This window comes from Mustela lutreola, chromosome 14 (assembly GCF_030435805.1).
Source record: "Mustela lutreola isolate mMusLut2 chromosome 14, mMusLut2.pri, whole genome shotgun sequence".
Taxonomy (NCBI): domain Eukaryota; kingdom Metazoa; phylum Chordata; class Mammalia; order Carnivora; family Mustelidae; genus Mustela; species Mustela lutreola.
The window spans coordinates 49,537,922-49,547,487 of NC_081303.1; the positions used below are offsets into that span (position 1 = coordinate 49,537,922).

The following is a 9,566-nucleotide window of genomic DNA, read 5'->3' on the forward strand; positions in this document are numbered from 1 at the left end:
CCTTCACTGTGAGGAGAGGTTCACTAGGATAATTTTCCTGGCCTCTCTCTTCTCCTTCACTCTTAGCTTCCGTGGAAGGAGGGTACCTAAGTGATAAGTTTGGGAATCCCTTCATCTAGGAAGCTGCCTTGCTGGGAAAGAGTAGAATCTTCTGATTTTTATTGTGTTCCATACTATAAGAGATGCAGGGGCAGGCCTTGCCTCTGGAATAAACAGACTGACATTACTTCAAAAGACCCCAACATCTGAAATGCTGGGTGTGAACATTGGGAAATAAATAGGGATTTAATTTCTGGGTGACAAAATTTCTACAGAAGAGACATTTGTGAAGTGGAGTAAGTATCTTTGAGCTTTAGACTTTAGAGTGTACTTAGTAGGTTTTGACTGGGACAATTTAAGAGGTTATCTTAAAGCCAGGTAAGTTCTGAGTTGTACAGATAAAACTTTTAACTTCTGTAAGAGTCTTGAAGTCATAAGGCGCCTCCTGTTCTGATCTTGCCAGGTGACTACAGCTTACGTCAGGATATTACAGCTTATACTTCTATAGAGCAAGGCTGCACACATGGGACCTTAAGCAAAGATGTGGTCCCTAGCAAGACCCTTCGGCAAAGCTGCTGCAGTGGCCTCAGTGGCCTCAGTGGCCTCAGTGGCCTCAGGGTGTAGGCGACTGCCGCATCCCCAGACTTCCACTGTGGCCCTGGTCTCAGTCCACACGCGCAGACCTCCCGGGAACCTCCATGCACACTGGTGGATCTAGAGAACGCAGTTAGCAGGCATAGCTGAGGCCAGAATGTGAATTTTAGGGGCCAACGAACATTTCAGTTCGTAGTTCTGTTAGGATTTGGCAGGGGCAGGAAAATGTGTGTGCTTTTAATATACAAGCCAGAGGCCCCTGGGTGGCTCAGTGGGTTAAAGCCTCCACTTTCGGCTCAGGTCATGATCCCAGAGTCCTGGGATCGAGGACTCTGCTTGGCAGGGAGCCTGCTTCCCTTCCTCTCTCTCTGCCTGCCTCTCTACCTACTTGTGATCTCTGTCAAATAAATAAATAAAATCTTAAAAAAAAATACAAGGCAGTTGAATCCACATGGACTGAAAGAACTTTTGAGGGTTAAGCTTTAAATAATTACTGCCACGGGAGGCTTCTGTTTTATAGAAATGTCCCCTATTTTGATCTGGGTGATGGGTACTTGGATGTGTTCACTTTCTGAAAAAACTATATTAAGATATATACTTGATCTGTGCACTTTTCTTTATATAATATTTTACTAAAAAAAAAAAAAAAGTTGGGGCGCCTGGGTGGCTCAGATGGTTGAGCGTCTGCCTGCAGCTCAGGTCATGATCTCAGGGTTCTGGAATCAAGCCCTCCATCGGGCTCTCTGCTCGTCGGGGAGCCTGCTTCTCCCTCTCCCTCTGCCTCTCCACCTGTTTATGCCCTCTTTGTCGCTCTCTCTCTCAAATAAATGAATAAAATCTTAAAAAAAAAATAAAGTAAAAAAGAAAAAGTTGTATGAAAAATAATTAGTTCCAAACCTACATGAAAGCATTTGTCTGTCTGCCCAGATCTGTCTATATTTTAATTAAATGTCTTATTGCTCTGGGGCGCCTGGGTGGCCCAGTGGGTTAAGCCTCTGCCTTTAGCTCAGGTCATGGTCTCAGGTTCCTGGGATCAAGTCCCGCATTGGGCTCTCTGCTCAGCAGGGAGCCTGCTTCACCCCCACCCCCGTCTGCCTGCCTCTCTGCCTACTTGTGATCTGTCAGTCAAACAAAAATAAATAAAATTTATTATAAATAAATAAATAAATAAATGTCTTATTGCTCAAAAAACTATCAAACAGGTATTCTCTTACGTGAAGCCAAGTATATTCTATTACACTCCATTTCGCTTAAGTTTACTGATTTATTGACATAAAGTTCTTAATAGTTTCTATAATGTTTAAAGACTTTTTTTTTTTAAGATTTTACTTATTTATTTGACAGACAGAAATCACAAGTAGGCAGAGAAGCAGGCAGAGAGAGAGGAGGAAGCAGGCTCCCTGCTGAGCAGAGAGACCGATGTGGGGCTCTATCCCGGGACCCTGGAATCATGACCCGAGCCTAAGGCAGAGGCTTTAACCCATTGAGCCACCCAGGCGCCCTTATAATGTTTAAAGACTTTAAGAGAATTATGTTCCCCTTCCCATTCCTGGTATTATTCATATGTAATCTTTTTTTTTTTTTTTAAGATTTTATTTATTTATTTGACAGACAGAGATCACAAGTAGGCAGAGAGGCAGGCAGATAGAGAGAAGGAAGCAGGCTCCCTGCTGAGCAGAGAGCCGGATGTGGGGCTCGATTCTGGGACCCTAGGACCATGACCTGAGTCGAAGGCAGAGGCTTTAACCCACTGAGCCATCCAGGCACCCCAATCTTTTTTTTTTTTAACAATTGATAATGTATTTATTAAAAGGTTGATTGAAGCATCTACATTGGTGACTTCAGCCTCAGCTTCTGACTCAATACTGATGGAAGTCATCTGCTTAACAATCTCAGAAGGGGGGGCGCCTGTGTGGCTCAGTCCTTAAGCATCCACTGGGTCATAATCTCAGGGTCCTTGGATAGAGCCCCACATTGGGCTCTGTGCTCTGCAGGAGGTCTGCTTCTCCCTCTCCCACTCCCCCTGCTTGTGTTCCCTCTCTCGCTGTCTCTCTTTCTCTCTGTCAAATAAATAAATAAAAATCTTTAAACACACACACACCCCATCTCAGAACAACTGTGCAAATCAATGAGTCGCCTGTGGATCCTCATCTGAAAACGAACCTGAATCTTAGAACCTTCACCAACAGAAGCTTTTCTTATAGTGATTCTCAGAGTCTTGATAAGCATCCAAACTGGTCTTTCGCTTTGAGATTCTTTTCCTTTGAGCCTCTGAACAAGTCAGCACATACTTTCTCCCAAGATTTTACGTTGCAGCTGCTTAGAGTAATTCTAATTTGATGAATTACCATCTCTGAATCCACGAGTGTCTATCCAGTGTGTTTCTTTCTTTGTCTCTTTTTTGAAGATTTTACTTATTTATTTATCTATTTATTTATTTAACAGAGAGGTCGAGCGAGTGCACAATTAGGCAGAGCAGCAGGCAAAGGGAGAAACAGGCTCTTTGCTGAGCAGGGAGCCAATGTGGGGCTCTATCCCAAGACCCTGGGATCACAGCGCAAGCGGATGGCAGATGCTTAACCAACTAAGCAGGCGTCTTTAGACGCCTTTCCAGAGTCTTTAAAGCAGCCTGGCTTCCTAACTGACTTGTTCCTCTGTGCAAGCTAGCTGCGGCGAGTCAGGAGCAGGATAGGCTGCTCTAAACCTCCACTTATGCTGCTATGGCATCTTCCTCAAAGAGCCCTATGTAGGGGCGCCTGGGTGGCTCAGTGGGTTAAGCCGCTGCTTTTGGCCCAGGTCATGATCTGGACCCCCTAGAGACCTCCCAGTAGCCTCTGCTCAGCAGGGAGCCTTCTTCCCCCTCTCTCTCTGCCTGCCTCTCTGCCTACTTATGATCGTTGTCAAATAAATAAATAAAATCTTGAAGAAAGAACCATGTGTAGTCTTATTTATTTATTTATTATTTTAAAGATTTTATTTATTTCTTTGACAGAGAGAGAGAGAACCGGAGAGGGAACACAAGCAGGGGGAATGGCAGAGCAAGAAGCAGGCTTCCGGAGAAGCCGGGACCCAATGCTGCACTGAATCCCGGGACCCCGAGATGATGACCTGAGCTGAAGGCAGATGCTTAACAACTGAGCCACCCAGGTGCCCCTGTAATCTTATTTATTATATATCTTGTTATAACTTTGTCTATTTTAACACCTGCTTTGTTTTTAGAGATCCCTCTGTGGCATCATTTTATCTCTATTTCATTAATTTTTTTTCTTATTTGTATTATTTCCTCTCATATGCTTTCTTTAACCTTACTCCACTTTTTAATTTTTTTTAAAAGATTTTATATATTTATTTGCCAGAGAGAAAAGCACACAAGCAGGGCAGAGGAAGGTAGAGGGAGAAGCAGACTCCCCACTGAGCAAGGAGTCCAATGATGTAGGACTTGATCCCAAGACCCTGGATCATGATCTGAGCTGAAGGCAGACGCTTAACCAACTGAGCCACCCAGGCATCCCTTACTCTACTTTTTAACATCATTTCTTGTTCTTTTTTGATTTGTAGTTCAATTGTGATATGTTTCTGTTAAATTTCATCTTATTTATTCCTTTGAGACTTTGTTGGGCTTTCTGGATCTAAGGATTAATCTCTCTCAACAACCCTGAAAAATTCCTAGTCATTTTATCTCCAAATATTTCTTCATCCCCAATCTCTCCCTTATCTTCTTCTGGAACTCCACTGAGCTATAGGTTTGACTTTTTCATTCTGTCTTCCATTTCTCTTAACCCTTCATTCATATTTTCTATCTTTGAATCCATGGATAGCATTCTGGATAAATTCTTTGGATCTATTTTTTATTGGCCTGGTCCTCTTTTCAATTGTGTCTAATCTACTAGTTAATCAGTCCTTGACTATTTAATAATATGATGTATTTTTTATTTATAGCAAGTTCTACTCTGTTCTTTAATAAAATCTACTTGGTTGTTCATTATGGTTTCTTTTCCTGCTCATAGTTTCTTTTTCCTGCTTTTATTTCTTGAAGCATATTAAACGTAATCATTTAAGATTATTTCATTGATAAAAATTCAGTATATGGAGTCTTTGCATGTCTGCTTCTGCTGCTTATTGGTTTTCTGGCTCTCACTCATGATATCTTTTGCTTGTAGGTGTTTTGTGATTCTCAGTGTGAACTATTACTTACCTTGAAATTTACCCTCAGAAATTCTTTGAGACCTGGGTTAAAACTAAACACTTCCTTTTTTTTTTTTTTGGTTTATGAATATTTATTATTGGATGTTTTCACCATCAAAACTTACAATCTTGATCTTTCCTTCCTGCCCTTTTGTAATGCCAAAGGAGAGAGAGTGGCTACTTTGACAACCTTAAAGCAAACTCCAGGAATGTCACCAACAGCATGACCTTTACAACCAAATCTAGCAACCAGAACCTCATTATTTTTCTCAATAAAATTCAAACAACCATCACTGGGTACAAAAACTGTGATTTGGGGGCACCTGGGTGGCTCAGTGGGTTCAAGACTCTGCCTTCAGCTCAGGTCATGATCCCAGGGTCCTGGGATCAAGCCCCGCATCAGGCTTTCTGCTCAATGGGGAGCCTGCTTCCTCTTCTCTCTCTCTCTGCCTGCCTCTCTGCCTACCTGTGATCTCTGTCTGTGAAATAAATAAAATCTTTAAAAAAAAAAAAAACCTGTGATTTTTTTTTTTTCCATTCTTGATCAGCTGGACCATGACACACTTCCTGATGGCAGAATTTGGCTGCTTGGCTTCAACCCCTACTTTTTCCAGCATAATTCCTTTTGCCTGCGAAGTGCTTCCAAAAGGGTTGGCCTTCAGGACTGTGCCCAAATGGGCTTTCTTACACTCTTCATCATGTGCTTCTGATCTCATCAGTAGCTGCAGAACTTCCTATTAGTACGAGACGGTGACACTTGCCCATCCTGCCAGCACTACAGGCCTGAGCTAAAGAGCGAAGCAGGGCAGCGGAAATACGCTCTTCCTGAAAAAGTATTTGCTTCTTCAGTTGTCAAATTTCTACTTAAAACTTTTCTAACCACACAGGCAACAGAAATTCAACCAAAATCTTTGTGAGGACTAGCGTACTAGTTATTGTGTAACAAATTACTAACTTGACAGCCGAATGCTATAAACATTTATTATCTTTAAGTAGTCTCTGTAGAATCTGGGAGTAGCTTAGGTGAGTGGTTTTAGCTCAGGGTCTCACTTGGGGCTGCATTTAAAATGTCAGCAAGGACTGCAGTCATCTAAAGCCTTCATCGGAAATCAAAGATGAAACATGTGAAATGGTAGTCAGTGATGTTTCCATCCTACGACCTATCCCACCTACATGGTTTTATACTCCCCCAATACAAATGCCCAGTGTTAAATTTTAGAGGTATATTTCCAAATAATTTTTATATATACCTGCAAATATATACACACGAATGCAATATATGATTACATAATTATATACATTACATATATGATTACAATATATGATTACATATGTATTAAACAATACTCACTATCTTGAATTATTAATTCCAGCTATGTACTTTGTTCTTTCCACAGAAATCTGTAGAGATGTGTTTTAAGTTCTCCAAATGTGTGCATTTAAAACTTGTGTTTTTGGGACACCCAAGTGGCTCAGTCAGGCTTGGGTGGTGATCCAGGGTCCTGGGATTGAGCCCCACATCAGGGTCTCTGCTCAGTGGGGAGCCTGCTTCTCCCTCTTCCTCTGCCTACCACTCTGCCTACCCATGCTCCCTCTCTCTGTTGGGTAAATAAATAAAATATTTTTTAAAATAATAATTATAGGGGGGCTCTGGGTGGCTCAGTGGGTTAAGCCTCTGCCTTCAGCTCAGGTCATGGTCTCAGGGTTCTGGGATCAAGCCCTGCATTGGGCTGTCTGCTCAGCAGGGATCCTGCTTCCCCCTCCTCTCTCTGCCTGCCTCTCTGCCTACTTGTGATCTCTCCCTGTGTGTCAAATAAATGAATAAAATCTTTAAAAAAAAATAAAACTTCTTTAAAATCTTTATTTATTTATTTGAGAGAGAGAGAGAGAAAGAGTGGGGCAGGGGGTGGCGGCAGAGGGAGAAGGAAAGAGAACCTCAGGGAGACTCTTCACTGAGCACAGAGACTAAGGCAAGGCTCAGTCCCATGACCCTTAGATCATGACCTGAGCCAAAATCAAGAGTCAGGTGCTTAACCAACAGAGCCACCCAGGCACCCCTAAAAGTTATATTTTTATTATTGATTTCTAATTGTATCTCATTATGATCAGAAAATGTGGCCAACACAATAGTAAGGTTTTTTTGGTATTTGTTGAGTCTTGCTTCCTAGCTTGGTATGTGCAAGGATGTTGATATCTAAAATATCCCCCATTCAAGTACCTCATTTAGCTTGTGATCCTGGAGAATGACTGTGGGTCATAAAATGTATCAGAAAATGATTTCAAACAGCTATTGTTCTAGAAATGGTATATTGCCTGGTATATATGCATGTATTGATCTTGCAAAAGATTTTTAAAAAATCAGTATCAGTTTGTTAGGATCATCCGATGCTATTTGCTTTGACCTAGAAGGGCATATAATACACCCTCACAGATTTACACATTTACTAGCTTTACAATATAATATAATCCAAAGAAATTTTGCTGGTGCTGACATCTCAAGATCATCATACTAATCACACATTAATGCTATATTACTATTTTTTGCACCTGTTCAAATGGAAGGACAAAGTACTTAAGCACTTTTAGGGAGACTTCCACTTCTAAACTTGGAAATAGCAGGGACCAGATTAAATGACTAAAAACACACACAAGGGGCATGTGACTGGCTCAGTCAGTAGAGCACACAACTTTCAATATTGCGATTGTAAGTTCAAGTCCTACCATTGTGTGTAGAGATTAGTTAAAATCTTTTAAAAATTTTAAAAATGAAAAACATCCATAAATACAGAAAACAAACTGGACGTTGCCAGAGGGGAGACCCATAAATACAGAGAACAAAGCAGTGGATGTTAGAGGGGATGGGCAAAATGGGTGAAGGAGAGTGGGAGAAGAAAATTTTCAGTTATGGAACACCTGGGTGGCTCAGTCAGTTAGAAGTCTGACTCCTGATTTTGATTTAGGTCATGATCACAGTGTTGTGAGATCAAGCCCCAGGTTGAGCTTCATGCTGAACATGGACACTGCTTAAGATTCTCTCTCCCTCCACTCCTTCCCCGTGTTCACACGCACTCTCTCTCTAAAAAGAAAAAAAATTCCAGTTGTGGAATGCATAAGTTATGGGGATAAGAGGTACAACATAGAAATATAGTTAATGATATCATAATAGTGTTGTATGTGACAGATGGTAGCTAAACTTATGGTGAGCAGAGCATAACATAACATATAGACTTCCTGAGTCATTATGTTGTACATCTGAAACCAATTAACATTGTGTGTCAATAATACTTCAATTAGAAAAAAAAGAAAAGAAAAGAAAGAAAGGATTTCCTAAACTGGACAAGAGACAATGCGGAAAAGTGGTCCCAGGGAGAAGAAGACAAGAAAATGAATCATCTACCCACATAGCTGGAGATAGCTTCTAGATTTCAGCACAATGAATAGAAACACAGCCCAGGGTCTCCTTGAGTTGAGTGTAGATGAGAAATTGGACAGATCAGGGCATCTGTAATGTACAGGGTAAAGTGTTAGAGAGGAAAGAGCTGCAGAGATATACTAAAGACTGAAGACTGAGACTGAAGGGATTTCCCTTCAGTCTTCAGCTGAATACTCATCAACACATGGTATGAGAAAACTGCCATAGACCAGTGAAAGAACCATTGGGTAGAAGATGCAAGAGTAACTCCCAGAAAATATACAAGGTTTAAAATAGTTCATATTCCCAACAATCAGAATGGAACAACCTTGTAATACACAGGGTTATTGTAGAATTCTGAGAAGGACTGCCTCAGTAGTAAGGCCAATACAACTTACAGCTCTGATTTTACCTAACAAGGCTGAAAAGCAACACATTAAAGGACCAAACTGTTTCCAAGTGATTTAATAACAGCCCAGAATAAACACAATGTTTACATATTTAGACCACAAAAAAAAAAAAAAATCAGCTAAGAATGTAAGATTCACAATGTCTGTTGTCCAATAAAAAATTATTAGGCAGCAAGTACACAGGAAAATACAATCCATAATGAAGAGAAAAATCAAATAATAGGAATAGATTCAGAGGGGCGCCTGGGTGACTCAGTTGGTTAAGTGTCTACCTTCAGCTCGGTCATGAAATCATGGTCCTGGGATTGAGTCCCACATTGGGCTCCTTGCTCAGTAGGGAGACTGCTTCTCCTTCTGGCACTCCCCCTGTGTGCAAGCGTGGGTGCTCTCTTGTGCACTCTCTCTCTGACAAATAAATAAATAAAATCTTAAGGAAAGAAAGAAAAAGAAAGAAATAGATTGAGAAATGACACAAGGGGTGCCTGTGTGGCTCAGTCAGTTAAGTGGCTGCTTTGGCTCAGGTCATGATCTCAGGGTCCTGAGATAGAACCCTGCTTTGGGCCCTCTGCTCAGTGGAGAACCTACTTCTTCTCCCTCTGCCTGCCACTTTGCCTTTTTGTGCTATCTGTCTGTCACATAAATAAATAAAATATTTTTTTAAAAAATGACATGAATGAGGGGTGCCTGGTGGCTCAGTTGGTTGGGTGTCTGCCTTCAGCTTGGGTCACAATGATAGGGTCCTTGGCTGCAGCCCTACATTGGTCTCTCTGCTCAGCAGGGAGCCTACTTCTCCCTCTGCCTGTCGCTCTCGGCCTTTTGCTCCCCCTGCTTGTGCTCTCTCCCTCTCTGTAAAATAAAGAAAAATCTTAAAAAAGAAAAAAAAAAGAAATGACACAAATGATATGCATATATTCCATATATTTCAA

The 9,566-nt window shown here is 41.3% G+C and overlaps 1 pseudogene; it reads right to left on the reverse strand.

The window, feature by feature from the left end:
• Positions 1 to 570: 570 nt before the first annotated feature.
• On the reverse strand, positions 571 to 5,534 carry LOC131814458 (small ribosomal subunit protein uS10-like; annotated as a pseudogene).
• Positions 5,535 to 9,566: the final 4,032 nt, after the last annotated feature.